Source organism: Rhincodon typus, chromosome 27, assembly GCF_021869965.1.
Source record: "Rhincodon typus isolate 14 chromosome 27, sRhiTyp1.1, whole genome shotgun sequence".
In the NCBI taxonomy this organism is placed as follows: Eukaryota; Metazoa; Chordata; class Chondrichthyes; order Orectolobiformes; family Rhincodontidae; genus Rhincodon; species Rhincodon typus.
In genome coordinates this window covers 44447201-44473969 of record NC_063358.1, presented here as the reverse complement: position 1 = coordinate 44473969, position 26769 = coordinate 44447201, and positions in this window count along the sequence as shown.

The following is a 26769-nucleotide window of genomic DNA, read 5'->3' as shown; positions in this document are numbered from 1 at the left end:
ATCTCTGTAATACACTTAAGCTTAGATGTAGAGATTAACTAGCCGTAGGAGATGCCTTCTTTACGCCCCAAACAAGATAGATTGATCACAGCCCATGAATTGCAAAATACTGATAGTAAAATTAGTTGTATACAGTTACACTTAGAATTAACTTTATAACAGAAGTTAACCTTATAGCAATTAGTTAAAACTAACTGACTATTTATTTTTACATGATGTAATTGGGACAGTGGAAAAATAAAAGGAGTAACTGAATATGATAAAGATAGCACCAAAACGCAATGGGAAATAGAATTTGAGCTGTCCTTACAGATAAACAAGCCCGAGAAAAACCAGAAGGAGTATAGCCATTAAACTTTTGAAATGCAAATGAATAGGATGCATGGGGAGATCCCAAGTCCTAGAGATTACAATGTCTGGTTAATACCATCAGATCATGGGAACCCAGGGCAGTCCATGCAAGTGCCCATCACTGATTAGGTGTTCCACACAGGATTGGGTGTTTAAATAAAGGGCAAGGACAATGGCTGCATTGTATTTGATTACTGTAACACAAAATGTATGAAAATGCTGTATTTCTTTATAAAAGCAGAGCGTGTGTCATTGATCAATCTTCTGAAGCCAGATTCGGGGAAGATCCTTTGGCCTACTCCCTGCCTAAACCAGTTTCTGCTTGAATAAACATTTGCCATTTGCCTAAAACCTGCCTGCCTCCTGGGTCTTTGTCCCAGGTTGGGAAAAACACTCCTACAAAATATTGCTGTGGCTCTGGAGTCACACGTAGGCCAGATCATGTAAGGATGGCAGTTTTCTTCCTTAAAGAAAATTAATGAACCAGATCGGTCTTTCCAACATTCCACAATGGTTTCATAGTCATCATTGGAGTCTAATTTCCAGAATTTCATTGAATTCAAGTTGCACCATCGGCCATGGTCAGGTCTAAACCTGGGTCTTCCAAACATCAGCTGGTTTCTGCATTAATAGTGTAGAGATGACCACTAGGCCTACACCAACACTCTGCCAACCTCTGCCCAACCACACACACACACAGACACATACAAACACAAATTGATATAGCTCATAGATTCATACAGTATACAAGAGGTCCTTCAGCCCATTGAGCCTAGTCCAACTAGGCAAGTTATAAAAACCTCAACCACACAACGTTATGACACTTCAAGTGCTAATCTAAATACTTTTTGAATGTTGTGAGATTTGCCCCCTCAAGTGCTTTCCCTGGCAGTCATTCCAGATCACTTCCACCCTCTGAGTGAAGAAAGTTTTTCTCCAATCCTCTCTGAAACTCCTGTCTTTCAGTTTAAAGTTATGCTCCCTTGTTACTGAACCTTTGATGAATGGGAACAGCTGCTTTCTATTCACTCCATGCATGCCCCTGATAATCCTGTACACCTCTATCAGGTCCCCTCACCCCCCCTCACTCTCATTCCACACCAGGTGATAGTCCAACAGGTTTCTTTGAGGAAGGAGCACGGCTCCGAAAGCTTGTGTTTTCAAGTAAACTTGTTGGACTATAACCTGGTGTCATTGATTTCTGACCTTGTCCCCCCACATCTTGAGTATCATTCAATATATCTCATCTGGCCTTGGTATCTCGTCTACCAGGAGAAACAACAGTTTATCCAATAACAAAAACAAAGTTGCTGGAAAAGCTCAGCAGGTCTGGCAGCATCTGTGATGGTATGATATAAACTGATGTTTTCCCAGCCACCATCAGTTCTGAGGAAGGGTCATCGGACCCGAAACGTTAACTCTGTTTTTTCCTTCACAGATGCTGCCAGACCTGCTGAGCTTTTCCAGCAACTTTGTTTTTGTTCTGATTTACAGCATCCGCAGTTCTTTTTGGTTTTTATTTAGTTTATCCCATAACTTCTCGGCATCAATTCTCAACACTTTATTGCCTGCTTTGTCATTATGACAATGAACATTTGTGTTGTGTCAATGCTTCACCCAGACGAAGAGTACCTGACAAAGTAGCAGCACTCCGAAAGCTTGTGATTTCTAACAAACTTGTTGGACTATAACCTGGTGTCGTGAGACTTCTGACTTTGTACACCCCAGACCAACACTGCACCTCCACGTCATGGCCTTATCTGATGGTACGATGGAGCAGTTCTTGGAAGTGTGTGTCCCTCGACAGGGAGCCTCTGGCTCTGAGAGAAAACAGCAGAAGTTCAGCCATGAGGTCTTAATATTTTTTCACTCATTTACATCAGGTCCAAATGGTTATGTTGCTTATGCTCCTCCTGTTGTGTGTTGTCTACTACTGTATGCTTGTGGTTGGGGTGGAGTGCTGTCAACAATCGTCCTTTTTAATACTGAGACAAAGGGCTTATCTAATTAGCAGTACTGGATGATAAACCATGATTGAATTTTCAGGAATAAAAGAATACATAACAAGATGTAATAGGCAATGACACATCTGTCTCGATCAGGACTTCATTTCCCCCCAAAACTATGTAATATCACCAGCTTGGGTGGAGCCTAAGACAATCTCCGATATTAACTGTCTCACTCTCATTACTTTGTACAAGACCTCCCATTCTTCTTCTCACCTTATTAGCATAATCCTCTTCCTTGTGTATTGATCGAGCTTCTCCACAAATATGTGGCGCGGTGGCTCAGTGGTTAGCACTGCTGCCTCACGGCACAAGGGACCCAGGTTTGATTCCAGCAAGTTGGGTGGATTGGCCATGCTAAATTACCCATACTGTTCTGGGATGTGTAGATTAGGTGTATTAGTTATGGGAAATACAGGGTTACAGTGTGGGGGAGATGGGTCTGGGGAGGGGGGTGCTCTTCAGAGTGTCGTTGGTGGGCCTAAGGGCCTGTTTCTATGCTGCAGGGATTCTATAACAATGCTATTCAACTCAACCACTCCTTGTGGTGTTTGGCACTCCTTTCGAACCATTCTCCAGGTCAAAGTATTTCTCTTAAAATTCTTCATTAGACCTGCTGATGGGTGCAGTGTAAGCACAACACCTTAGTTTTGCTCCCAATTGCTAAAAACCCAAAGACACCTTCCTCCCTATTTCCCAATCTGTGGGCGAGACTTGTCTGAGACAGAGACAAGTCAAAATGTTGGCCATTCAGCTGGGAGCAGGGATGCATTGGACCACAAGGCCTGATTTGTATTAAACTTCAACATTTCTGATTATCAGTTTGCAGTTTGTTTTTTCTCTTTTTGTGAGGATCAACCAGAATCAGTCATTCACTTCACCATTATTTTAGTCCTTATTTCCCTCATTTTAATTTATGAGGATTCACAACTGTTTGCTTTCCTATATTTTTCTTAATTGAGCACATGGAGGTTTGTGTGAAATATAGAGTCCAGCATAGACTGGTTTGGTTACATGGCTAATTTTTGTGCTGAAATTCAATGTAACTCCTCCATTAGTTTCGTCAACTTGGCAAGCAATGCTGCCCACCCAGTATGTCATTATTGTGAATGCCATGGTCATGTTTGATGCAATCCTTCCACCCCATCCCGTTCCACCACCAACATTAACTTTCAACGTGGGCCCTAGGGGATCAAAACTGGGTTTTCCTGATTTCGATGCCACACCACTCAGTGTATTTGCTCTTTGGGTCACAGGGAAAAGGAGACAGTACTGATGTTTGAAGGGTGAAGTTGTTGGCTGCGAAGAAATTGTTGCCCACAGCAAAATGCCTTTCACATTCCATAAAAGCTCCTTGGGAAAAGCAACATTTTAATTCGGTGTGGAATAAATCTCAATTGCAGTTTAGCATGAATGCTTTAAATTAAGAAAGATTACAAACTGGCCAGCATTGGAGGGTTCTTCACTGAAACAGTTCAGAGAAATCTGAAAAGAAAACACAAAATTCCCGAGCAAACAAGTGAACTTTAAGTGAGATTTGGTTTCAGGAAAACTTCTGATTTAAGTTTAATTGATTTATTTCTGATGTAGTCTGTTAGTCAGGTGGAAATGCCTAAGCTTTGTAGTAACCGATGGGGATAATTAATGTTTAAATATTGAATGTGTTCAGAAATGGATCGGAGCAGGCAATTCAGTCCCTCAAGCCTGTACTGCGATTGAATTAGATTCTAGTTGAGTTCCTTAAAACATTACCCATCAGCCGTAAAACTTGTTGCAAGGATACTTTTTCTCCCCATTGCCATGTCAGAACAAGATTTTGATGACTGCAGGATACATCTGTTTGAGTAGGGATACACCTATGGTAGCTGTCAAAGGAAAAACACTGTTTTCTTTCTGCTAAGTGCTGTTTGTGGTGGCCATTGACCCGAAAGGACGACTGTTACATAATCTCAAAACAGACTGTCTCTGTTCTCTTTCCCATCGCAAATTAAATTTTAAACTGGCCTGAATGTAGGAATCGTATGCATGACCCTCCTCTCTTTGGCTGCAGAAGTGAATGGACTGTTGACAAACTGATTCCTTTAACACTTCTCTGGGATTTTGGGAGACTCCGAGTCTCCTCCTTGTGAACTCAGAACTGCAGCCATTGTTTCAAAGTGTAAATAACTTGCACCCTCTTCTCAGTGAAAAAGTCTAAGCCTTTTTTTGATCTTTTATCATCAAATTTCCCAGTATGGAGATTTCAGAACAGGTCACATGATCTCCTTCTTTTGGCCCAAATTTAAAGACATGGTCCCAAAATGTAATAAACTTATAAACCACATAATTATAACAGCAATAATACTCTCACATACTGATTATGAGCAGCATTAATGCTCCTGAGTTCAGATAATGCCATCAAGTTCAATATGTATCCAGGGAGATGTATTTCATTATCTGGAAATTTATTTCCCAAATGCTATGTTTTGACAGTGATCAGGGCAATTGGGAATTTCCTCTTGGGATTGGGAACAATTAACCTGTGCAGACTACAATGAGACATTTAATCACAAATTAACTGAGGCAAAACCCAGCAACACTTACTTTCCTCCTTATGTTTGTCTTGCAATTTTAATTTTCCTGTTCTTTAAAAATTCTCCAGGTTCCACAAGTCTACTTCACCTCCAGCTACCAGGCCCAGAGACACTGACAGTCATCACTCATCCTTATGCGCCTCAACTTGAGACCACATTATTTACTTGTCATCCCACTTGAAATGCAATTGGAGATTGCAACGTGTAAGCAGCAGTTTGGTTACGCTTAATCCTACCCTTACTGTCTCCAGAGGAAGTGGTTCAGTGAATTCACTGGGCAGCAGCTTTGAAAATAAAGCCTCTGCACAAACAAGAGATATAAATGTGAGCTGACAATGTATCTCTGTGCACTTATTTCTGAAGCCACTGTCCTCACCACCACCTTCTCAAGGACAGACAATGAATGCTGGCCAGCCAGCAACGCACACATGCCACAACAATAAATAAAAACAACTGTGAGAAGATGACTCTGATCCTGAGTCAGGTATTTGACCATAGCTGAGTGCATGAAAAATTATTCTTGAAGCCAGCAAAGCTAACGATATAACCTAATCTATATTTCTGGAATTACAGTATAGAAGTTGGGAGAAAAGCTTTCTTTCCTTCCCTAGATTTATATGCAGTTTCAGCTGGATTATCTATGAAATGAAAATGTATTTTTTTTATCTTGTAGAGTGAGCATTAGTAATTGGTGAGCTTGTCCATTTGCAGAGGACGCTGGAATGATGAAGACAAATCCTTCAATCATGAATTCAAGGTACAGGGAGTGAGAGGCAAAAACAGAAATTGCTGATGGAACTCAGCAGGCCTGGCAGCATCTGTAGCCAGAAAGCAGTGTTAACATTTCGAGTCTGGTGACTCTTTGTTGTGATGAAAAGATTAATGAGTGGGGCTAGTTGAATTTTTCTTACAGAGAACATGCATTGGACAAACTTTGCAGACTCCAGGAATATTTTTTGACACATCCACACATCGACAAATATCTGGCTCAGGATTGGAGTTGCCTTCTCACAATGGCTTCAGGAATAGGTGCATAGAGCTACACTTTCAGTTCACATTTCAAATCTCTTGTTTGTGAGGAGGCTTTCAGTTCAGAGTTGCTGTCTCGTGAATTCCCATCACATCCTGCATTGCAGAGATCAGAGGCAAGTGTAAGCTTGATCGAACTCCCCCATACCCATTACAATCAACTTGCCTCCAATTGCATTCCAGCAGGGATCACAAGTAAATAATGTTAAGGTGCAAAATCGTTCATGATAACTGCTGTGCTGGAACAATTCTGTGATGCTTCTCCCAGCTATTATTTTGCCACTTATCTTCAATCAGAATCCTCTGACTACTGGCTATTAATGCCTTTGGAAACTGTTTCTCCCACTTGACTCTTTCACTTATAATTTTGAAGTATATCTGATCTTTTTTGCCCCTTTTTCTTCATCCAACTTATTGCATGAAGGAGCTCTGGCTGAAATCATATAGTGTGGAGATTAAGTTTCTATCTAAATAGTGCAGTTTCATAGTTCCTTGAAAGTGGAGTCGCAGGTAGACAGGATAGTGAAGAAGGCATTTGGTATGCTTGCCTTTATTGTTCAGTGCATTGAGTCTAGGAACAGGGAAGTCATGTTGCAGCCGTACAGGACATTGGTTTAGGCCACTTTTGAATACTTTGTGCAATTCTGGTCTCCCTGCTGTCGGAAGGATGTTGTGAAACTTGAAAGGGTTCGGAAAAGATTTGCAAGAATATTGTCTGGTTTGAGCCATGGGGAGAAGTTGAATAGGCTGGGGCTAATTTCCCTGGAGTGTTGGAGGATGAGGGGTTTATAAAATCAGGAGGGGCAATAATAGGCTAAATACACAAGGTCTTATACCCAGGATAATGGAGTCCAAAACCAGAGGGCACAGATTTAAGGTGAGAGGGGAATAATTTATAAGGGACAGACGGGGCAATTTTTTCATGCAGAGGGTGGTGCGTGTATGTACTGAGTTGCCTGAGGAAATGGTGTAGACTGGTACTATTCCAACATTTAAAATGCATCTGGATGGGTATATGAATAGGAATGGTTTAGAGGGATATGGGCCAAATACTGACAAATCGGACTCGATTAATTTAGGATATCTGATCGGCATGAACGAGTTGGACCAAAGTAGGGGAGTGTGGTTGTGACCCAGAGAGATAGTGGAAAAAGAGATCAGTCTGAGGCTGGTGCAGTTTGGAAAAGGAGCAAGTCAAACAGTCAAGGCAGGCAGGAGCAAAGTATAGAATGAGGTTGGACTGAGACATTAAATTGCATTTATTTCAATGCCAAAGACCTCACAGTTTGGGAACATGGGGCTGGGATATCATCGATGTTACAGAGACGAGGCTCAAGGATGGACAGGGCTGGCAGTTAAATGTTCCAGGGTATAGATGCTAGGAAGGATAGAAAGGGTGTGAAAAAGGAGAGGGAGTGGGTTTTTTTTATTAGGAATAATATCTTGGCTGTACTGAAGGAGGATATTCGGGGGAGTGCGACCAGTGAAGTTATTTGGGTGGAACTGAAAAAGAAGAAAGGTCTATTGGTCCAGCAGAGGGCTGCGATGAAGCTGATTGGCAGTTGGCATGGATATTTGCATCGGTGCAGTCACCACTACCAGAAGGAGGACCTCGACAAGACACGCTCCAAGTTCAAGTGATGACAAGTGTCTAGCAGAGGGCTGTGAGAATGTTGATTGGTGGTTGGGGTGATGATTTGCATTGGTGCAGTCACCAATAACAAACAGTTGTTTGTGGAGGGACTCTTGTCAGGAAAAAGTCAAACATCAAACCTTATTTCAGTGTTTTCCACCTTCCTCCTCCAACCTAAAATTGAGTTACTGTGAGGGCCGTAAGTGAGTGGTCTTGCCCACCTGCAGGTGATGACAAGGGAGAGAGCTGATTGGTGAGTCGTGAGTAAAGTAGCTAAGTCCCGACAATGCACAGAGCTTATGGTACTTTTTTGGCTTCTAATCTGTAAGAGTAGAACAAGACCAGGAAAGGATGGCCACAGATAACTGGATTTGATTTAAATCTAACATAAAGTACTCTCCAAGGTATAATTTGAAGATGTAAACCTTGACAGGAGAGCTCAAAGTCTTGATTTGCTCCTCATGCTCCATGTGGCAGGCTGGGAACAGTTCCAGTCCCCCAGGCCAGCATGTGTGCAGGAAGTGTCTCCAGCTATAGCTCCTGGAAGCTCGAGTTTCAGAGCTGGAGCGGTGGCTGGGGACACTGTGGGGCATCCACGAGGCAGAGAGTATTGTGGATAGCATGTCTAGAGAGGTGGTCACACCGTAGGCTCAGACTCTGTAGGGAGGAAGGGAATGGGTGACCACCAGACAGAGCAAGAGAGATAGGCAGGTAAGTGCAGGAATCTTCTGTGGCCATTCCCCTGTAAAACAGATAGACCGTTTTGGATACTGTTGAGGAGAATGGCCTCACAGGGGAAAGCAGTAGCAGCCAAACTCATTACATCATGGTTAGTTCTGTTGCAGAGGGGAGGGGTAAAAAGTTTTCCAGGGCAATAGTGATAGGGGTCTCAATTGTAAGGGGAATAGACAGGCATTTCTGTGGATGCAAACATGGCTCCAGGATGGTGTGTTTCCTGTCTGGTGATCGCATCAAGGATGTCTCTGAGCGTGTACAGGACATTTTGGAGGGCGAGGGTGAACAGCCTGTGGTCGTGGTACACATCGGTACAAACAACATAGGTTAAAAAAATGGGATGAGGTTCTAAAAACAGAATAAAGGGAGCAGAAAGCAAGTTACAAAATTGGACCTCAAAGGTCTATTGGTCCAGCAGAGGGCTGGGACAAAGCTGATTGGCGTTGGGATGAAGATTTGCATTGGCGCAGTCACCAATACCTGAAGGAGGACCTCAGCAAGCCATGCTCTGAGTTCATGTGAAGACAAGTGTCTAGTGGAGGGCTGTGATGTTGTTGATTGGTGGTTGGGGGTGATGATTTGAATCGGTGCTAATTTGAGGATGACTAATGGTGCCACGTGTGAGGTGAGAGTAGAAATTGGATGAATATGTGGCTGAGAAGATGATGGCAGGGGCAAGGTTTCAGATTCCTGCGGCATTAAGACAGGTTCTGGGGGAGGTGGGACCTGTACAAACTGGACAGGTTACATCTGGGCAGGATTGGGACTGATGTCCTCGGGGGAGTGTTTGCTAGAGTGGTTGGGGAGGGTTTAAACTACTACGCCAGGGGGTTGGGAACGTCTGCAAGGAGCCAGAGAAAGAGGGAGCCCAGACAAAAACAAAAATTAGAAAAGGGAATAAGAAAAGTGATAGGCGGAGAAACCAGTGACAAAATTCAAACACAGCTATTGAGAAAATTCAGAGCGAGACAAACAATGTGAAAAAGACAAGCTTAAAGGCTTTGTGCCTTAATTACGGAGCATTTGCAATAAAGTAGATGAACTAATCTTGCAGATAGATGTAAACAGGTATGAAATAATAGGGATTAAGGAGACATGGCTGCAGGGTGACCAGGGGTATTCAGTTTTTAGGAAGGACAGGCAAAAAGGAAAAGGTGGTGGAATGGTATTGCTGGTTAAAGAGGAAATTAACACAATAGTGAGAAAGGATAGTAACTGTGACAATGTGGATCCTGTATGGGTAGAGTTGAGAAATACCATGGGGCAAAAAACATGAGCGGGTGTCGTACATAGACCCGCAAACTACAGTGGTGATGTTGGGAATTGCATGAAACAGGAAATTTAGAGATGCATGTGATATGGGAATATCAGTGATTGTGGGTGATTTTAATCTGCACATAGATAGGGCAAATCATATTTGCCATAATTCCGTAGAGGAGGAATTCCTGGAGTGTATATGGGATGGTTTTCTTGACCAATATGTGGTGAAACCAGCTGGAGAAGAGGCCATCTTAGACTGGTACTGTGTAATGAGAAGGGAATCATTGCCAATCTAGCTGTGTGAGACCACTTGGGGATGAGCAACCATAACATTAAATAATACTCCAGGATGCACGTTCCCAAACAAGTGGGTCTGCTACCATATTCTATTTGAATAAAATCCTTTCTCCTGACTGTATCCATGCTCTCCCATTTATTATACACTATACAGGGTGCATTAAATATGTAAGCAGGCAGATAAAGAGCTTTTTTGCAGCAAAAATCTAACCATTAATGTAGTATCACAGTGACACAGTTGATTTCTATTTGCTATAGTTAACTCAATAGCAGCATCTGTGACATTTTTCAAAGGGAGATTGAGTTTTGTGAACAAGGAACAATACAGCACAGGAACAGGCCCTTCGGCCCTCCAAGCCTGCGCTGACACATTTTGCTCTTCTATACTAAAACTGTCTTCACTTACGTGATCTGTATCCCTCTATTCCCTTCCTATTCATGTATTCATCCAGATGCTTCTTGAATGCTGCTATTGGGTCTGCTTCCACCACCACCCCTGGCAGCATGTTCCAGGCACTCACTGCCCTTTGTGTGAAAGAACTTGCCACGCACATCTGTTTTATACTCCCTGTCCCCCTATCTTGAACCTGTGTCCCCTAGTAATTGACCTCTGCACCCTGACAAAAAGCCTTGTCCTTTCCACTCTATCCATGCCATTCACAATCTTATAAATTTCTGTCCAGTTACGCCTCAACCTCCTGAATTCTGGTGAAAAGAAATCCAATCTATCCAAACTTTCTCCATAGCTAAAATCCACCATACCAGGCAACATCCTGGTAAACCTTCTCTGTACCCTCTACAAAGCATCCACATCCTACTGGTAGTGTGGTGACCAGAACTGTATGCAATATTTCAAGTGTGATCCATCTCAAGTTCCATAAAGCTGCAGCAAAACTTGCCTATCCTAATACTCAATGCCCCTTCCAATGAAGGCAAGCATGCCATAGGCCTTTTTTTTTTACTACCTTATCTGTCTGCGTTGCCACCTTCAGTGAACAGTGGACTTTCACACCCAGATCCCTCTGTATATCAGTACACTGAAGGGATCTGCCATTCACTGTACAACTTCCACCTATACTTGGCCTTCCAAAATATATCCCCTCACATTTTTCTGGGTTAAACTCCATCTGCCATTTTTCTGCCCATGCCTTGAATTCATCCATCTCCTGCCTTATCCTCTGACAATCCTCCTCACTGTCTGCAACTTCACCAATGTTTGTATCCTTGCAAATGTACTGACTAGACCAGCCATGTATTCCTCCAAATCCTTTATAGAGACCATGGAAAGTTGAGGTCCAAGCATTGATCCCTATGGAAAACCCCAACTCGTCACAACATTCCAAAAAACATCCTTCTGCCAATGACTAAGCCAGTTCTGTATCCATTTTGTGAGCTCACCCTGATACCATGTTACTTCACCTTTTGTACCAGTCTGCCAAGAGGGACCTTGTCAAAGGCTTCAGTAAAGTCCATGTAGACAACATCAACCTCTTTTCCCTCATCGTTCATCCTCATCACTTCCTCAAAAAACTGGATCAAGTTAGTCAGGCATGTCCTCCCTCAAACAAAACCATGCTGTCTATTGCTATTAAGTCTACTTGCTTCTCAAAGTGCGTATATCTTGTCCCTGAGAATTTTTTCTGAAAATTTCTTGACTACCAATGTGACGCTCACAGGCCTGCAATTTCCTGGATTATCCCTGCTATCCTTTTTAAACAATGGGACAACATTAGCTATTCTCCAGTCCTCTGGGACCTCACCTGTGGCCAAAGAGGATTCAAAGATGTGTGCTAATGCTCCAGCAATTTGTTCTCTTGCCTCTCTCAATATTTTGGGATAGAGCCCATCAAGACATTTTGTGTGTCGAATCCATGTTATGAAACATGTTTTCACGGTAGATGTGCTTGGCCTGGGAAAATAATGGCTTGATTTTAATATATTCATCTTAGTTTTTCACTCCCTCCATGGCCTCGCCCGTCTCTGTCTGTATTTGCCAACGTGGGAACTTCCAAGACAGCTGCACACCCATCATTCATCATCATCATTGGCAGTTCCTCGTAGATGACAATGACTCGCCTCCACTCTCAGGGTGAGTCCGTAGGTGACTGTACAATTCGATGCGGCTTCCGCGGTCTCTGCCAAACTTGGGGCACAAGGTGCTCATGGGAAGTGGTGGGTGGGCTTTGGTGAGACAGTGCTCTCTTTAAGCTATCTGCCCAGCGTTAATTCTCTCTCAAGTATCTTAAATTTCAATCACTCTGCTATTGGTGATGCTACCCAGGCTGTAATCACTGGAATAAATTCTTTCGATCTCTGCCACTTGACCTCACTTTCCTCCTCTAAAATGATCCTGATATCTACCTCATTGAACAAGCTTTTGCCTCCGCAGCCCTCTGTGGCAATGAGTTTCAAAGACTAACCTTCTTCGGCTGATGAAATTCCTCCTCATCTCCTTGCTAGAGGATCGTTCCTTCATTCTGGGGCTGTGACCCCACAATGTAATCATTCTCAAATCTGGAAAGATCTTCTCCACATCTGCACTAGCAAGGCCTCTCAGAATTCTTTAAGTTTTCATCAGATTCCCACTATCCTGCTAAAGTCTATTGAATACAGACCCAGAGTCCTCAACCGCTCCTCACTTGACATGCCCTTCAAGCTCAGGATCATTTTTCTGAACCTCCTTTAGATTCCCTCCAGATGATGCTTCCTTCGATACTGGGCCCAGAATTGCACACAATGTTCCACATACTGTTTGACCAGAGCCTTCTACAGCTTCAGCAGTACATCTCTGCTCTTGTATTCCAGCCCTCTTGAAATGAATGCTGACATCGCATTTGCCTTCTTACCTGCCATACGAATCTACATGCTAACCTTTAAGAGAATCCCGAACTCTGACTCCAAAGTTCCATTTTTCTTCAGATTTCTGAAGGCGTTCTTCCTACTTTTCCTACTTCCTAATTACACAACTTCACACTGTCCCACACTGTCTTCCTCTGCTGCTTCTTTGCCCACTCTCCCAGCCTGACAAAGACTGTCCACAACCTCCCCATTTCCTAAGCGCTACCTGCACTCCACCTCTGTGTCATCTGTAAACTTGGTAACAATGCTTTAGGACCTGTTTTCCAGATTGTTCATATACAACGTGAATGGTTTTGTCCCAACATGGACCTCTTTGGAACTCCACTAGTCACTCGCTGCTATCTTAAAAAACGGCCCATTTATCCCTACTCTCTGCCTTCTGCCAGTCAACCAACCTCTATCTATGCCAGTGCCTTGCCTGAAGAACCTTCATTTCCTGCCCCACATTGTGATCACAACTAGCAGGCCCCATACATCATTTCCATCAGTGTCTTTTCTCCTTTGCGATTCCTCAACTCAGCTCATGGGCTCTTGTCTTATTTTGCACATTTCCTGTAGGGTACCTTGTCAAAGAACTTCTGGAAATCCCGATAGATCACATCCACATCTCCTTTGTCTAATTTGATCATTTGCCCTCAAAGAATCTATTTTTGATTTGTCAAGCACGACCTGGCCTTGACAAAGACATGCTGACTCAGCCCTATTTTCCCATACACTGTCAAGTACTCTGCAGTCTCACCCTCAATAATGGACTCTAAAATCTTACCAATGACCGAGGTCAGACTAACTGAACTATAGATTCCTATCTTCTACCTCTCTCCTTACTTAAATAGGGGTGTTGCATTAGCCATTTTCCAGTCCTCTCTGACTCCAATGATTCTTGAGAGATCATCATCAATGCTTCTGCAAACTCCTCAGTAATCTCTTTCAGATCTCTGGGGTGTAGTCCATCTGATCCGGGTGATTTGTCCACATTCAGACCATTCAGCTTCCCAAGCACCGTCTCCTTCATGATGGCCACCACCCGGAGCTCTGCCTCCTAACTCTTTTGAAGTTGTGGTATTTTTTGGTGCCTTCCACTGTGAAAAGTTCTTTTATATTATCAGTTAGCATAGTCGCATATTTCATCTCCTCCCCCTTATTACATTTTTAGTTATCCTCTGCTGGTTTTTTCAAGGCTTCTGACTTCCCCGTAGTCTTCACCACCTTGTATGCCTTTTGTTTCGCTGTGATGCTAAACCTGGATTCCCTTTTAAACAAGGGTTGCCTCATCTTACCCTTAGCATCTTTCTTCTTCTTTCGGGCAAATTTCTGCTGTGCTTCCCAAATTGTCCCAAGAAAGTCCTGCTATTGCTGCACTACCAACTTCCCTGCTAGGCTTTCCTACCAATCAACTCCGGCCAGCTGCACCCTCATGTCTTTGTAGTTATCTTTATTTAATTGTAATATTGTCACATCTAATTCAATGTCCTCTCTCTCAAACTGCAGGGCGAATTCTCTCATATTATGATCACTGCCTGAGGGATTCCTTCACCTTTGGCTCCCTTATCCAGTCTGTCTCATTATAACACCAAATCCATAACTGCCAGTTCCTTAGTGGGCTCTACTGCAAGATGCTCCACAAAGCCATCTTGTAGACATTCCACAAATTCCTTTTCTTCAGATCTGTTAACAACCTGATTTTCCCAGTCTATCTGCACATTGAGAAGTCCCCCATGATCATGGTTATGGCACATTTCTTACCTATCTTTTCGATCATCTGATTCATTTCCTGCCCCACAACCTGAACTGCTGCTAGGAGGTCCATGCATAACTCCCATCATGTTTTTTCTCCTTTGCGATTCTTCAACTTGACCCATGCAGTTTCTGTGGCTTCCAACTCTATGTGAATTGTTGCTATCACTTATAATTTCATTTCTAACTGTCAAGAAAACTGCACCCCCTTCAGCCCACTGGCCTGTCCTTTTGAAAGGGTGCGTCACCTTGGATATTTAGTTCCCTGCTCTTACCCCCTTTGCAGCCACATCTCTGTGATACCCACAATATTGCACCTGTCAATTTCATTTTGCACTACAAACTCATTTAGAGACAGTAAGAACTGCTGATGCTGGAGTCTGAGATATGTGTGGAGCTGGAGGAACACAGCATGCCAGGCAGCATCAGAGGAACAGGAAAGCTGATATTTAGGGTAGGATCTCTTCTTCAGAAATGGGGGAGGGTGAAGGTAGCTCTGAAATAAATAGAGAGAGGAGGGGTCCGGGTGGGGCTGGGGAAGGTAGGTGGGATGGTGGTATGAGAGACAAATGTGGACTTTACTAGCTTCAAAATCTCCCCACCCACATCCCATGACCAACCCTCCCTCTCATCCCTGCCTCCTTGACCTGTCCGTCTTCTCTCCCACCTATCTGCTCCTCCCACCTCACTGACTAACCCCTACCATTGCCTACCTGCACTCACCAAGCACCATCCCACCTCCCTTCCCCAGCTCCACTCCCTCCCCCCCCTCCTCTATTTATTTCAGAGCTCCATTCCTACTCTTCCATTTCTGAAGAAGGGTCCCAACCCGAAACACTGGCTTTCCTGTTCCTCTGATGCTGCCTGGCCTGCTGTGTTCCTCCAGCTCCACACTGTGTAAGCTAATTTAGCTTGTTTCAAATTCTGCATGTATTTAAATACAAAACTCTCAGTCCTCTGCTGACTGCCTCCTCAACCCCCTTCTCATAGTTGTCCCCTTATCTGCTGTGCCTAAATTTAGGTTCCTAATGCCTTCCATACTCTTCCTTCTCTTACTTGTTCTGGAAACTTTAATGACCTCTGCTGAGCCCTCCCCTCTTTTACCTTCTTCATAATTTTCCATGGAATTCAACCCGCTCCCCCACTATGTAGTTTGAAGCCCTATCCATAACCCTAGTTATGCGATTCGCTTAGAATCCTGGAGTAACCACAGCATCTTTGTGTGACTTCTGCCCTTGTTTACCCCAGTCCAACACCGGCACCTCCACATCATGGCCCTCCTTCACCAGGACTGGTGCCAATGTCCCATGAATTCAAACCCATTTCTCCCACGCGAATCCTTTGAACCACATGTTTACCTCTTTCAGCTTGTTGACCTTGTGCCAATTTGCTCGCTGCTTAGGGCATAATCCAGACAGTATTACCTTTTTGGTTCTGTTTTTTGAATTAGCCCCTAGCTGCTCATGTTCCCTCATCAGAACCTCTAGGCTCTTTCTGCCTATATTGTTGGTACCCACCTAGGTCACTTTTGCCTCCCACTTGAAGTTCTTTCCTCTGCAGCCCAGATGAGATAACCTTAACCAAGGCATCAGGCAGTCAACACAGCCTTTAGAACTCTCATTCCTGGCCACAAACTTACCTCGCGCAGCAGCGGCCTTCTTGCTTTCAGCGGTGGGAGTGGTGAGGACGCGAGCCAGGAAGGAACTAATATATTCGGGCATTGGCTAAACCCAAAACACTACACGTACAGTGTCTCCAACCCATCGTCCTCCTCTAACCAAAAAAAAAAGACTGTGTGGAGGTTCGGTAAGGTAAGGCTTTTTGTTTATTTTTCTGGAAATCTCTAGTGCGGAGGGCTGCTCTAGGTTACAAAGGGACATTGATAGGATGCAGAGCTGGGCTGAGATGTGGCAGATGGAGTTTAACCCTGAAAAGTGAGGTGATTCATTTTGGAAGGACAAACTTGAAAGCAGAATACAGCATTCACGGAAAGATTCTTGGCAGTGTGGAGGAGAGAGGGATCTTGGGGTTCATGTCCGCAGTTCCCTGAAAGCTGTCACCCAGGTGGGTAGAGTTGTTAAGAAGGCGTATTGTCTGTTAGCTTTCATTAATAGAGGGATTGAGTTCAAGAGCCGTGAAGTTATACTCCAGCTATACAAAAGCCTGGTTTGGCCACATCTGGAGTATTGTGTCCAATTCTGGTTGCCTCATTACAGGAAAGATGTGGAAGTATTGGAAAAGGTGCAGAGCAGATTTACCAGGATGTTGCCTGGAATGGAGGAAAGATCTTAGGAGGAAAGGTTGAGAGACCAAGGGCTTTTCTCTTTAGAACACCGAAGGATGAGAGGTGACTTGATAGAGGTGTACAAAATGATCAGAGGTACAGATAGAGTGGACAGCCAGAGACTTTTTCCAAGGGTGGAGGTAGCTATTACGAGGGGGCATAGTTTTAAAGTGAGTGGAGGTAGATATAGGGGAGGTGTCAGAGGAATGTTCTTTACTCAGAGTGGTAGGGGCGTGGAATGCATTGTTGGAGAGGGTAGTGGAGTCGGCCTCATTAGGGGCATTTAAGTGGCTATTAGATAGGCATATGGATGATAATATAAGGATGGGGTGGAGGCTAGATAGACTTTAGGTACAAGTTTGGCACAACATCGTGGGCCGAAGGGCCTGTACTGTGCTGTACAGTTCTATGTTCTATGTTCTATAACTTTCCCGACTGTCTCAACAAACCCAAGTATTTCTTGCTCGTGCAAAAAACTGTTTACATGTATTTGAGGCACTGAGGAGGTCCAATACTGAATGGACACTATTGTACACTTGCAGAAAGATCATAGATGGTGGTCTTTCCCCTTTGCTCCTTGGCTACAGTTGCCCTGATCTTTTGTGCATCGCTCAGCACATATTCTAGAACCTTGGAATGTGCCAATCTGCAACACTTGGTTGACATCAACTCCTTGCTCTGGAAGACCCACAGTTTTTGGGCAGACCAAAGAGTTCACTGAATTGATGGTCCTCCAGGTGCAATCAATGTTTGTCTCTGTGCGTGTCCCTGGGAACAGACCATAAAGTCCTGGATCACAGAGTTGTTTGGGATGAAACTTCACAAAAAGCACTGTATCTCTCTCCAGACATTCCTTTGCAATGGAACATTCCAGTAGGAGATGTGCCCAGTTCAAACCACCATCAGCACCATCACGCACCCTCCCCCCACCCCAATGACTCTCCCACCAACATAGCTGCTTTGAGGACAGTATGTGATGGCGTGGAGAGTCTGGGTGAACCTCTCACCACCAGCCAAGTTTCGTCTTGGTAGTTGCAGCAAGTTCTGGCAATGAGGCATTATAGAACAAAGAACAGTACAGCATAGTACAGGCCCTTTGGCCCATGATGTTGTGATAAACTTTTACCCTAAACCTAATGTCTATCTAACCTCCACCCCTACCTTTATACTATCATCCATATGACTCTCTGATTGCTGCTAAAATGATCCTAATGAGGCCGACTCCACTACCCTCTCCAGCAATGCATTCCACACCCCTACCACTCTGAGTAAAGAACCTACCTCTGACGTCTCCCCTATATCTACCTCCACTGACTTTAAAACTATGTCCCCTCGTAATAGCTACCTCCACCCTTAGGAAAAAGTCTCTGGCTGTCCACTCTATCTATAGCTCTGATCATTTTGTACACCTCAAATGCCAAATGACGTTGACAGTCTGCTCAGGGAACAACCGGAAAGGATCCACCTCTGCTTTTCCAGCACGGTCTGGAGGATGTTATATGCTGACCACTTCCTGATGGACTTGTTGTCAAAGGTGCTTTTCTTTGCACATTTGTCCATGAAAGAGGTGATATGGAACAGTTCAACGACTTGGAGCATTCCACTGCTCCAAGGCCAATCTCAAACTTTGCAAGACAAGGGACAGGTAGAATCTCAGTCGCGTGTTTGTGTACCACACACAAAGGTGGCCATCAGAATGAGGGCGGCTTTGGGTCTGTTCACCCCCATCCAGAGCTTTGCACATGGTGTCCCTGCAGACATGGTCAATCTTAGACTGCCAGGTGAAGTGGAAACTGACTCAGGTGACTGCAATGGCGTAGGTTCTGGGAAAAGTCTCGACCTGTACCACATACAACAGAAAGTGAGCGGTGTTGCCAAAGGCCCAGTTTTTGATTCACCTTGGCGATACGTTCCTCCCACGTTTTTGGGCACACCCTGGCCCCTTCGAAACATATTCTCAGCTCCTTCAACATGACAACACACAAAAAAGGCAACAGAGAGAAGGCAGTCCTGCCTAACTCCAGATTTGATCGGGAAGCTTTCTTCTTCCCACCTGTTGATTGAGACTGCAACTACTGATGTTGATTTAGAGCAGGCAGATCCAAATGCGGATTCCCACCCTAAAGCCCATTTTGGAGTGCACATTACCATTGTGGGTGTGCCATACCCTGTCAAAGGCCGTCTACTGATCTAGGCTGATGAGGCAGGCATTCACCCTGCCCCTGTCCTAAATGTAGGCGATCGTATCCCTTAGGAGCACAAGACTCTCAGATATTTCTGCCCGTACAGCACTGGTTTAATCAGGGTGAATCACCAATCTCAGAGCAGTCCTGACCCGGCTGTCAATGACCTTTATTATCCTTCTGTAAATCATCTTGGGGATAATTTTTTGTGTTGAATGTGCTGCAAACACAAATTGGCATTAATGTAGCTTGGTATGTCTGTAATGTACATGGGTGTTGGTGCCAAGGAACTTTAAGAAAGCTCAGTATCTTATCTAGAGCCTGCTTTTTAATTTGGTTTCTGTTTGGGTTCCAATGACCTGACACATTTCTTTCTAATCTCTTTGTTACCTGCTTTTCTTTATTCCAATTTGGCAGAAATCTGCAGAAGACTTGGGCAAGGCACAAGTTCATTTGCCATCTTTAGCTTTGTCCCTGTAGGCTATTTCAGTAAATGTTATTGATGATTTGAGATCATTGGCTAAGCAAAAGATAACAGTGCCATGAGGAAGAACCCTTCTGGGCAATGAGTATCCATGATCTGGAATGCACAGTGTTGTGGGAACAAATTAAATGCTGGCTTTCAGTGGAGAATTGGACCAGTACTTGAAGCGTACAGAACTGCAGAGAAAGGATAGAGAGTAAACTGGCTGAGTAACTCTTGCAGTTAGCTGGCACAAGCAGAATAGTCTTCTCTGCTGTCACTAATAAATTATTATTGTAAAAAAGACACAGAAATTTAATCAGGTCTGGATAATCAATTGGAATGATTTCCTTTAATTACGTTTTTCTTTGCTATCTTATTCCTTTGTTGCCTTTTAAGTGCTACCAATAATCAATGTCAAACCAACAGAAAGAAAGACTTGTTTTTGTCCAAAGTCTTTTGTGAACTTAGGATATGCGTGCAAAGAAATAATTTTGATGTACTGCAGTGTAAGAAACTCAGCATTCACTTTGCACACTTTAACACCTGAAGCTGTTGGTTGTTGGATAAATATTGGCCAGAACATCTGGGAGAACGTCCCTGCTCAGCTTTAATTAAAGTAGAGCTGAAGGTGCCAGAGGAGGGCTTCAGTTTCAAATCTGACGTGAACAATAGCAGCTTTGATAGTGCAGCTCTCCCTTAGTACTGCAGTGATACAAGAATATAAAATTATAAAAGGCATGAATAGGGTGAACAGTCGGACACTTTTTTTTTTCCAGGGTGAAAATGTCAAATATTAGGGGATATAAGTGAAAGAGGAAAAGTTTAAAGGAAAACGTTTTTTGAGCAGAGGGTGGTAGGTGCCTAGAACGCGCTGCCAAGGGAGATGGTAGAAGCAGATAGGACAGCAATGTTCAAGAGGCATTTAGATAGCCACATGAACAGACAGAGAATAGATGGATACAGACCATGAGCAGGTAGATGAATTTTGTAATAGAACACCATCATGGTCAGCGCAGGCTTGGTGGGCCAAAGGGCTGGTTCAGTACTGTACTGTTTGATATTCAAGCATGTAAGTGATTGTAATATGTCTGAACTAATAAAAGCTTATTGCCTGGGAAATTCCTCTGTTGTTCCTGCTCCCCTGGCAAATTCATGGTGAAGTAGAGGCAGGATTTCCTTTCCCTCCCTGCAGAAATCGTAACACGTATGCTGACCAGTGAATGCAGGTTTTCAGTAAGTAGGAGTTAAGAACCAATTTGGCCAGTTTCTCAATGGATATATCACGGAAAGGATACTCATTTTCAGTGGTAAATTTGAGCCAAGGATGGAGATCGTAGAGCTATATAAAGAAATTCTTTAATACAGATTCAAATATCACAAACGTTTATCTACATATTGGAAATATGCAAGGAGATAGAGGCTAGTTATCATGAAATTAAATATGCATTTTTGCAAGAGTTTGACCTGGAGAATCTCCCATCGTAACACCAACTATTTGGGCATTCATGGTGTTGTTGGAACAAAAACAACTGCACAAGTTGCTAAGTCTGTGAGTTTGATGAACACTGAATTCTGATTCAGTGTTACGTTTAGATTTCAATGGCTTATTTGAATGGTATACTGATAAACAAGCTGGCAATGTTGAAAGAGGACATGGGCATGCTATTGTTCTCAATATGTAGCTCTTAGATAGTCTCAGTGACTCCTTCACTGTCTCTGGAAAACTCATATAGACATGATTGCAACAGTTTCACACAGCCATTTCGCCAATTCACACTGTGCAGAGTCAGTTATGGATGTGATAGGATGTAAAAGGGACGTCACTTTTGTGTGTCCAGGGTAATCCATACATGATGGGTGTAGAGAGCTGTGGCAACACATTCTATCATATACATCATTAGGCAGGTTACCTCCTTTACACAAGCCCAACAAATGATTCACCAATGAATAACATGAGATGAGTTTCGGTGCTGCCAAATATGTAGATTCTACATTGTGATGACTGGTGGACTGTACCACAATGCATGTACCATTCTCTGCTGACAGCAGGCTGCTGTGATCAAGCAGCCTATGCTTGCAGTCGTCAGAAAAGCATATCCATCATTAGGAGTGATTTCGCTCTGGAAATCGTTTATTAAATAGTCTGAACTATGCTAGGAGCTAAACTGGAAAGTAATTGAAAATCATCAGCTGGGATCACAGTTTGATGCATTTGTGCATGAGCTAGAACCTACATATATAATTACACAGGATCCTGGTTTATGTAGGCAAAAGGAATTTGGAAAGACATTGCAATTCTTTAATGGAGACAACCAAACTCTGCTGCATTCCCGTGGTGACATACTGACCAATCAGACTCTAACTGTCCAGTCCTAGAATTAAGATTGACAGCTAACTGTTTTTGCAGCATCTCCATGGTAATGATGGCCCAGCGAATCAGTACTCTTCTCCCATTTCAGAGAACAGCTTCAACTCGTTTTGCAACATTTTTTAAACAAAAGATAGATTTCTACCTGTATGTGAGCAATATTGCTGACACCGTTTTCATGGAAATGCTGAGATTATATTTTGGGATACAGTTGATCACCTTTGCTGCATCAGAAATTCAGCTTAAGCAGAGTGGATGGACATTTGGTGAATCGAGCGAATGTCTTTCCAAAATGTTTAAATTTGTTTGACTTTAAGACATAACAGTTTAGATTTAACAGAAAATTACTGTTCATTAACAAGCATTCATTAGTGCACAAAACCCATCCACTCTACAGCAAAGCTTTAAAACCTGTTCTTTCAAGAAATCACCACAATTGCTAAACTACTGAAAAGTTAGTTGTTAACTTCAGAAACCCCAGAAAAACCCACCACTTTCTTGTTCAACAACAAAATTATTCCATATAAATCCTGCAATTTACACCACAAAAGACCTCAAGTAGTAATCAAAGTAGTGTTACAGTGCAGAAGGAGGCATTTTGGCCCATCATGGTTGTTAAAGCTCCTGGTTGTTAAAGGTTACCTTATGCCAATCTCCTGCTTTTTCCCCCTTGCACATTATTGCCCTGGGGACTGGTAGTTGACAAAGGGACCTGGAGTGCAGGCACATAGTTCCTTGAAAGTGGAATCGCAGGTGGACAGGGATGTGAAGAAAGTGTTTGGAATGCTTGTCTTCATTGTTCAGAGCAGTGAGGAGTGGAGTTAAGAAGTCCTGTTGTAGGCCATTGGTTCAGCCACATTTAGAATACTGCATTCAATTCTGGTCTACTTGCTATCGGAAAGATGTTATTAAACTTGAAAGTGTTCAGAGAAGATTTGCAATGATGTTATTGGGATTGCAGGGTTTGAGCTGCAGGGAGAGGCTGAATAGGCTGGAATGTCGGAGGCTGAGGGGTGACATTATAGAAGTTCATAAATCATGAAGGGTATGGATAAGGTGAATAGCCAAGGTATGTTTCTCACAGTAGGCAGTCCAAAACTAGACGGCATAGGTTTAAGGTGAGAGGGGAAACATTTAAAAGGAGCCTGAGGGACGACTTTTTTCACACAGAAGGTGGTGCATATATGGAATGAGCTGCCAGAGGAATTGGTGGAGGCAGGTACAATTACCACATTTCAAAGGCATCTGAATTGAAAGGATTTAGAGAGATATGGGCCAAATGGTGGCAAATGGGACTCGATCAGTTTAGGATATCTGGCCAGCATGGATGAGTTAGACTGAAGGGTCTGTTTCCATGCTGTATAACTATGACTCTAAGTGCCCTGTTGAACACCTCAATTGTACCTGCCTCTAACACATTCCAGACATTGCATTTCTTACCCGAACTGCTCACAAAGTGAAAACGCTTTTCTTCACTTCACCCTTGCTTCGTTTACAGAACACTTTAAAACTATGCTCTTTTGTTGTTCCTTTTATGAGCCGGAATAGTTTTTCTTTATCTACTCTATCCACCTGCTCATGATTTTGAAAACATCTCTGTCTGATCTATGCTGAGTCTTCTTGTCTGCAAGGAGAACGGTTCCCTTTCTTCAATCAATCCTCATAACTGAAGTTTCTCATTCCTGGAACCATTCTTGTGAATGGTTTCTGACTCTCCCCACTCCATTCACAGCTTTAATGTAATGTGGTATCCATAACTGTACACAGTTCTCCAGCAGAGGACCAGCAAGCATTTTTGCTAGTTCAACATCACCTCCTTGCTCTTGTACTCTAGGGCTCCACTGACACAGATGAGAATACTGTATGTTATATTTGCATCACTATCCAACAGTCCTGCCACCTTCAACAATTTATGCACGTATGCACCCTTAAAGATAGACAGTATACAGAAAAAGGCACTGTCTACACGTGCTTTCCATCTTACATTTCTCTGCGTTAAACCTCATCTGCCACCTTTCTGTGCACTTCACCTGCTTGTCAATGTCCTTTTGAAGTTGCACATTTCCTTTTCACGGTTTACAACACTTCCAAGTTTTGGATCATGCACAAAGATTGAAATTGTTCCCTGCACGCTAATGTCCAGATAATTAACTCATATCAGAAAAAGCAAGGGTTCCAATACCGACCCCTCAAAGTGGTAGTGCGAAAAATGGAGAAGGGCAAGCATCCCTCCAGCCATTGCAATGCTTTTCTTAACCATCACTTCTCCTTCCTTATCCAAACACCTTGTATCCAGGAATATTCAATACCCAGTCCAAACATTTCTTGAGCCAGTTCTCTTATTGCTGGAACACCATAATCCCACGTGGCAATCTATTTTTTTTTTCTTTTATTCATTCACGGGATGAGGGCGTTGCTGGCTAGGCAGCATTTATTGCCCATCCCTAATCGCCCAGAGGGCAGTTCAGAGCCAACCACATTGCTGTGAGTCACAGGTAGGCCAGACCAGGTGAGGGTGGCAGATTTCCTTCCTTAAAAGACATTAGTGAACCAGATCGGTTTTTCCGACAATCGATTCATTGTCATCCTTCGACTCTTAATTCCAAATATTTATTGAAGTCAAATTCCACCAACTGCCATGGCGGGATTCAAGCCCAGGTCCCCAGGATGTTATCCGGGTCTTTGGATTAACAGTCCAGCAATAATACCACTAGACCATTGTCTCCTCGGAGGCCTGCAACTCACCAAAATTATTTATTCTTCTCCACGCATTCACAGCAATGCACAGTAACTCTAATTTAAAAGATTTAAATTTCTCCAACTCCACCTCCTAACTTGGGCAAGTAAATGATTTGATTGACACCTATGAACTAAGAAGGCATTTGGCACGCTTGCTTTCATTGAGTACGGGAATTGGGACATCATGTTGCAGCTGTGCAGAACATTGCTGAGGCCGCTTGTAGAATACTGTGTTTAATTCTGGTCTCCACGCTTATAGCAAAGATGTTGTTAAACTTGAAAGGGTTTAGAAAAGATTGGCAAGGATGTTGCTTGGATGGTGCATTTTGAGGTCTGGGGAAAGGCTGACAAGTCAGGGACTCCTTTCCCTGGAATGTTGGAGGCTGAGGAGTGATTTTTATGGAGGTTTATAAAATCATGAGGGGCATGGATATGGTGAATACTAACATCATTTTCCCAGGGTAGGGGATTTTAAAAGTGGAAATTTAAGGTGAGGGGAGAAAGATTTAAAAGGGACCTGAGGGGCAGCTTTTTCTCGCAGAGGGTGGTGCATGCCTGTTATGAGCATGTGTAAGTAACTGGTGGAGGCAGGTGTAATTGCAACATTAAGAGATATCTGGAGGGGTATATGAACAAGAAGGGTTTAGAGGCATATGGGCCAAATGCTGGAAAACTATCCTCGATCAGTCCAGGCTATGTGGTCGGCATGGATGCTTTGGACTGAAGGGTCTGTTTCCATGCTGTATAACTGTATGTTTCTGTGACTCTATTCTAACTCTGGCTATCCTGGTCTTTCCCAGTATTTTGTGTACCCTGCTACTCCTCTCTGTTAACTCCTAAATCCCAAACCTCTGCTGATTTACTGTAAACCCTCTCCAAACACTCTGTCAAAATCTGCTAGGAACTTAGTGCCAGCTCTGTTCAGGTACAAACAGGGGGTCCAACGTGAGTGGCTGCCATCTGCCCCAGAGCAAGTCCCGGGGATAGAGGAGTCACGAGGGAGGTGGGTGTTGCATCCGGGGAGTATTTCACACCATTTGGGGGAAATCTGGCGATGGGGTCAGACCAGTAGGGGAGCAGGAGGGTTATTGGAAATGTCATTTCAGGTCAGGGGCTTGTCAAGTCTGGCGATAAGAGGACGTCAATAGGTCATGGCAGGAATGAGAGATAGAGGGTAGATGGGATGTAATCAAGTCAGGTTGGTCAGGTGGAAGGAGGTGGGGAAGTGTTGTTTGGATGGAGAGTGATTGACAGGGATGCAAGTGGTAGGGTGATGAAGTTGGTAAGGGGGCGTTTCAGGAGTGAGGTCTGGGTCTGTTTAATAGTTACACTGCAGTTAGAGTGGATTTTTATTCTCTAACTTTCCTCTAACTATTGAGCTTAAGTGAGTCTAACTTGTTAACCTGAACCCTCAGAAGTTTTTATTGTGAAAAGGCATTCTTTCAGAAGCTTCCAGATGCAGGAGAGTTGTCCATTGGAAATTTTAGAAATCCCCGGAAATTCCCATGGAATCTGCTACATTAGGTTTTTGCACAGTCACAATATATAACTCCAATCTATCCTGTTCCAACACCTTTCTGGCCAGTGAACTATCTGGGCCTCTTTACAGAGAAGGCAATACAGAGAAGATGCCCTCAATCCATTCATTAGAGTTTTAAAAAAATGAGAGGTGATCCTCTTGAAACTGATATAAAATACTGAAACGACTGAACCAGCTCCCAACTTTCCAACCTTCTCAGATGGTCGCAGGATCTGTATGTTGGAGAAAGAGTGTCCAAATAAGCATCATGACTCAGTGCCATTTTCCTGCCTTTTTCCCCATATCCTTGCAGACTATTTCTATCCGAATATTCATCCAAAGACCTCTTGAATATCTCAACTGAACCTGCCTCCATCACATTTCCAGGCAGTGCATTCCACACCCTATGTTCACTGTGTGAAATTTTTTTTCTCGCTTCACATCTACCAAGACCTGGTACATTGTGATTTTCAGTGTAGATTGATAGGTTTTATCATTGGTGTCAGAGAGCTTCATTGCCCTGTGTTAAAGTGGAGATTGGTTTTAACTGTTGCAACAGAACGTAGTATACTGTGTTAGCGTGTCGATTGATTAATTGGGTTTATTACTGGTGTAATAGACCTTAATCACACTATTATGGTACAGATTGACTGGAAGTATTAATGGTGTAAAAGAGCTTTATTACCCTGTGCTGCAGCATGGATTGGTATTATTTACTGGTGTTACAGAGCTG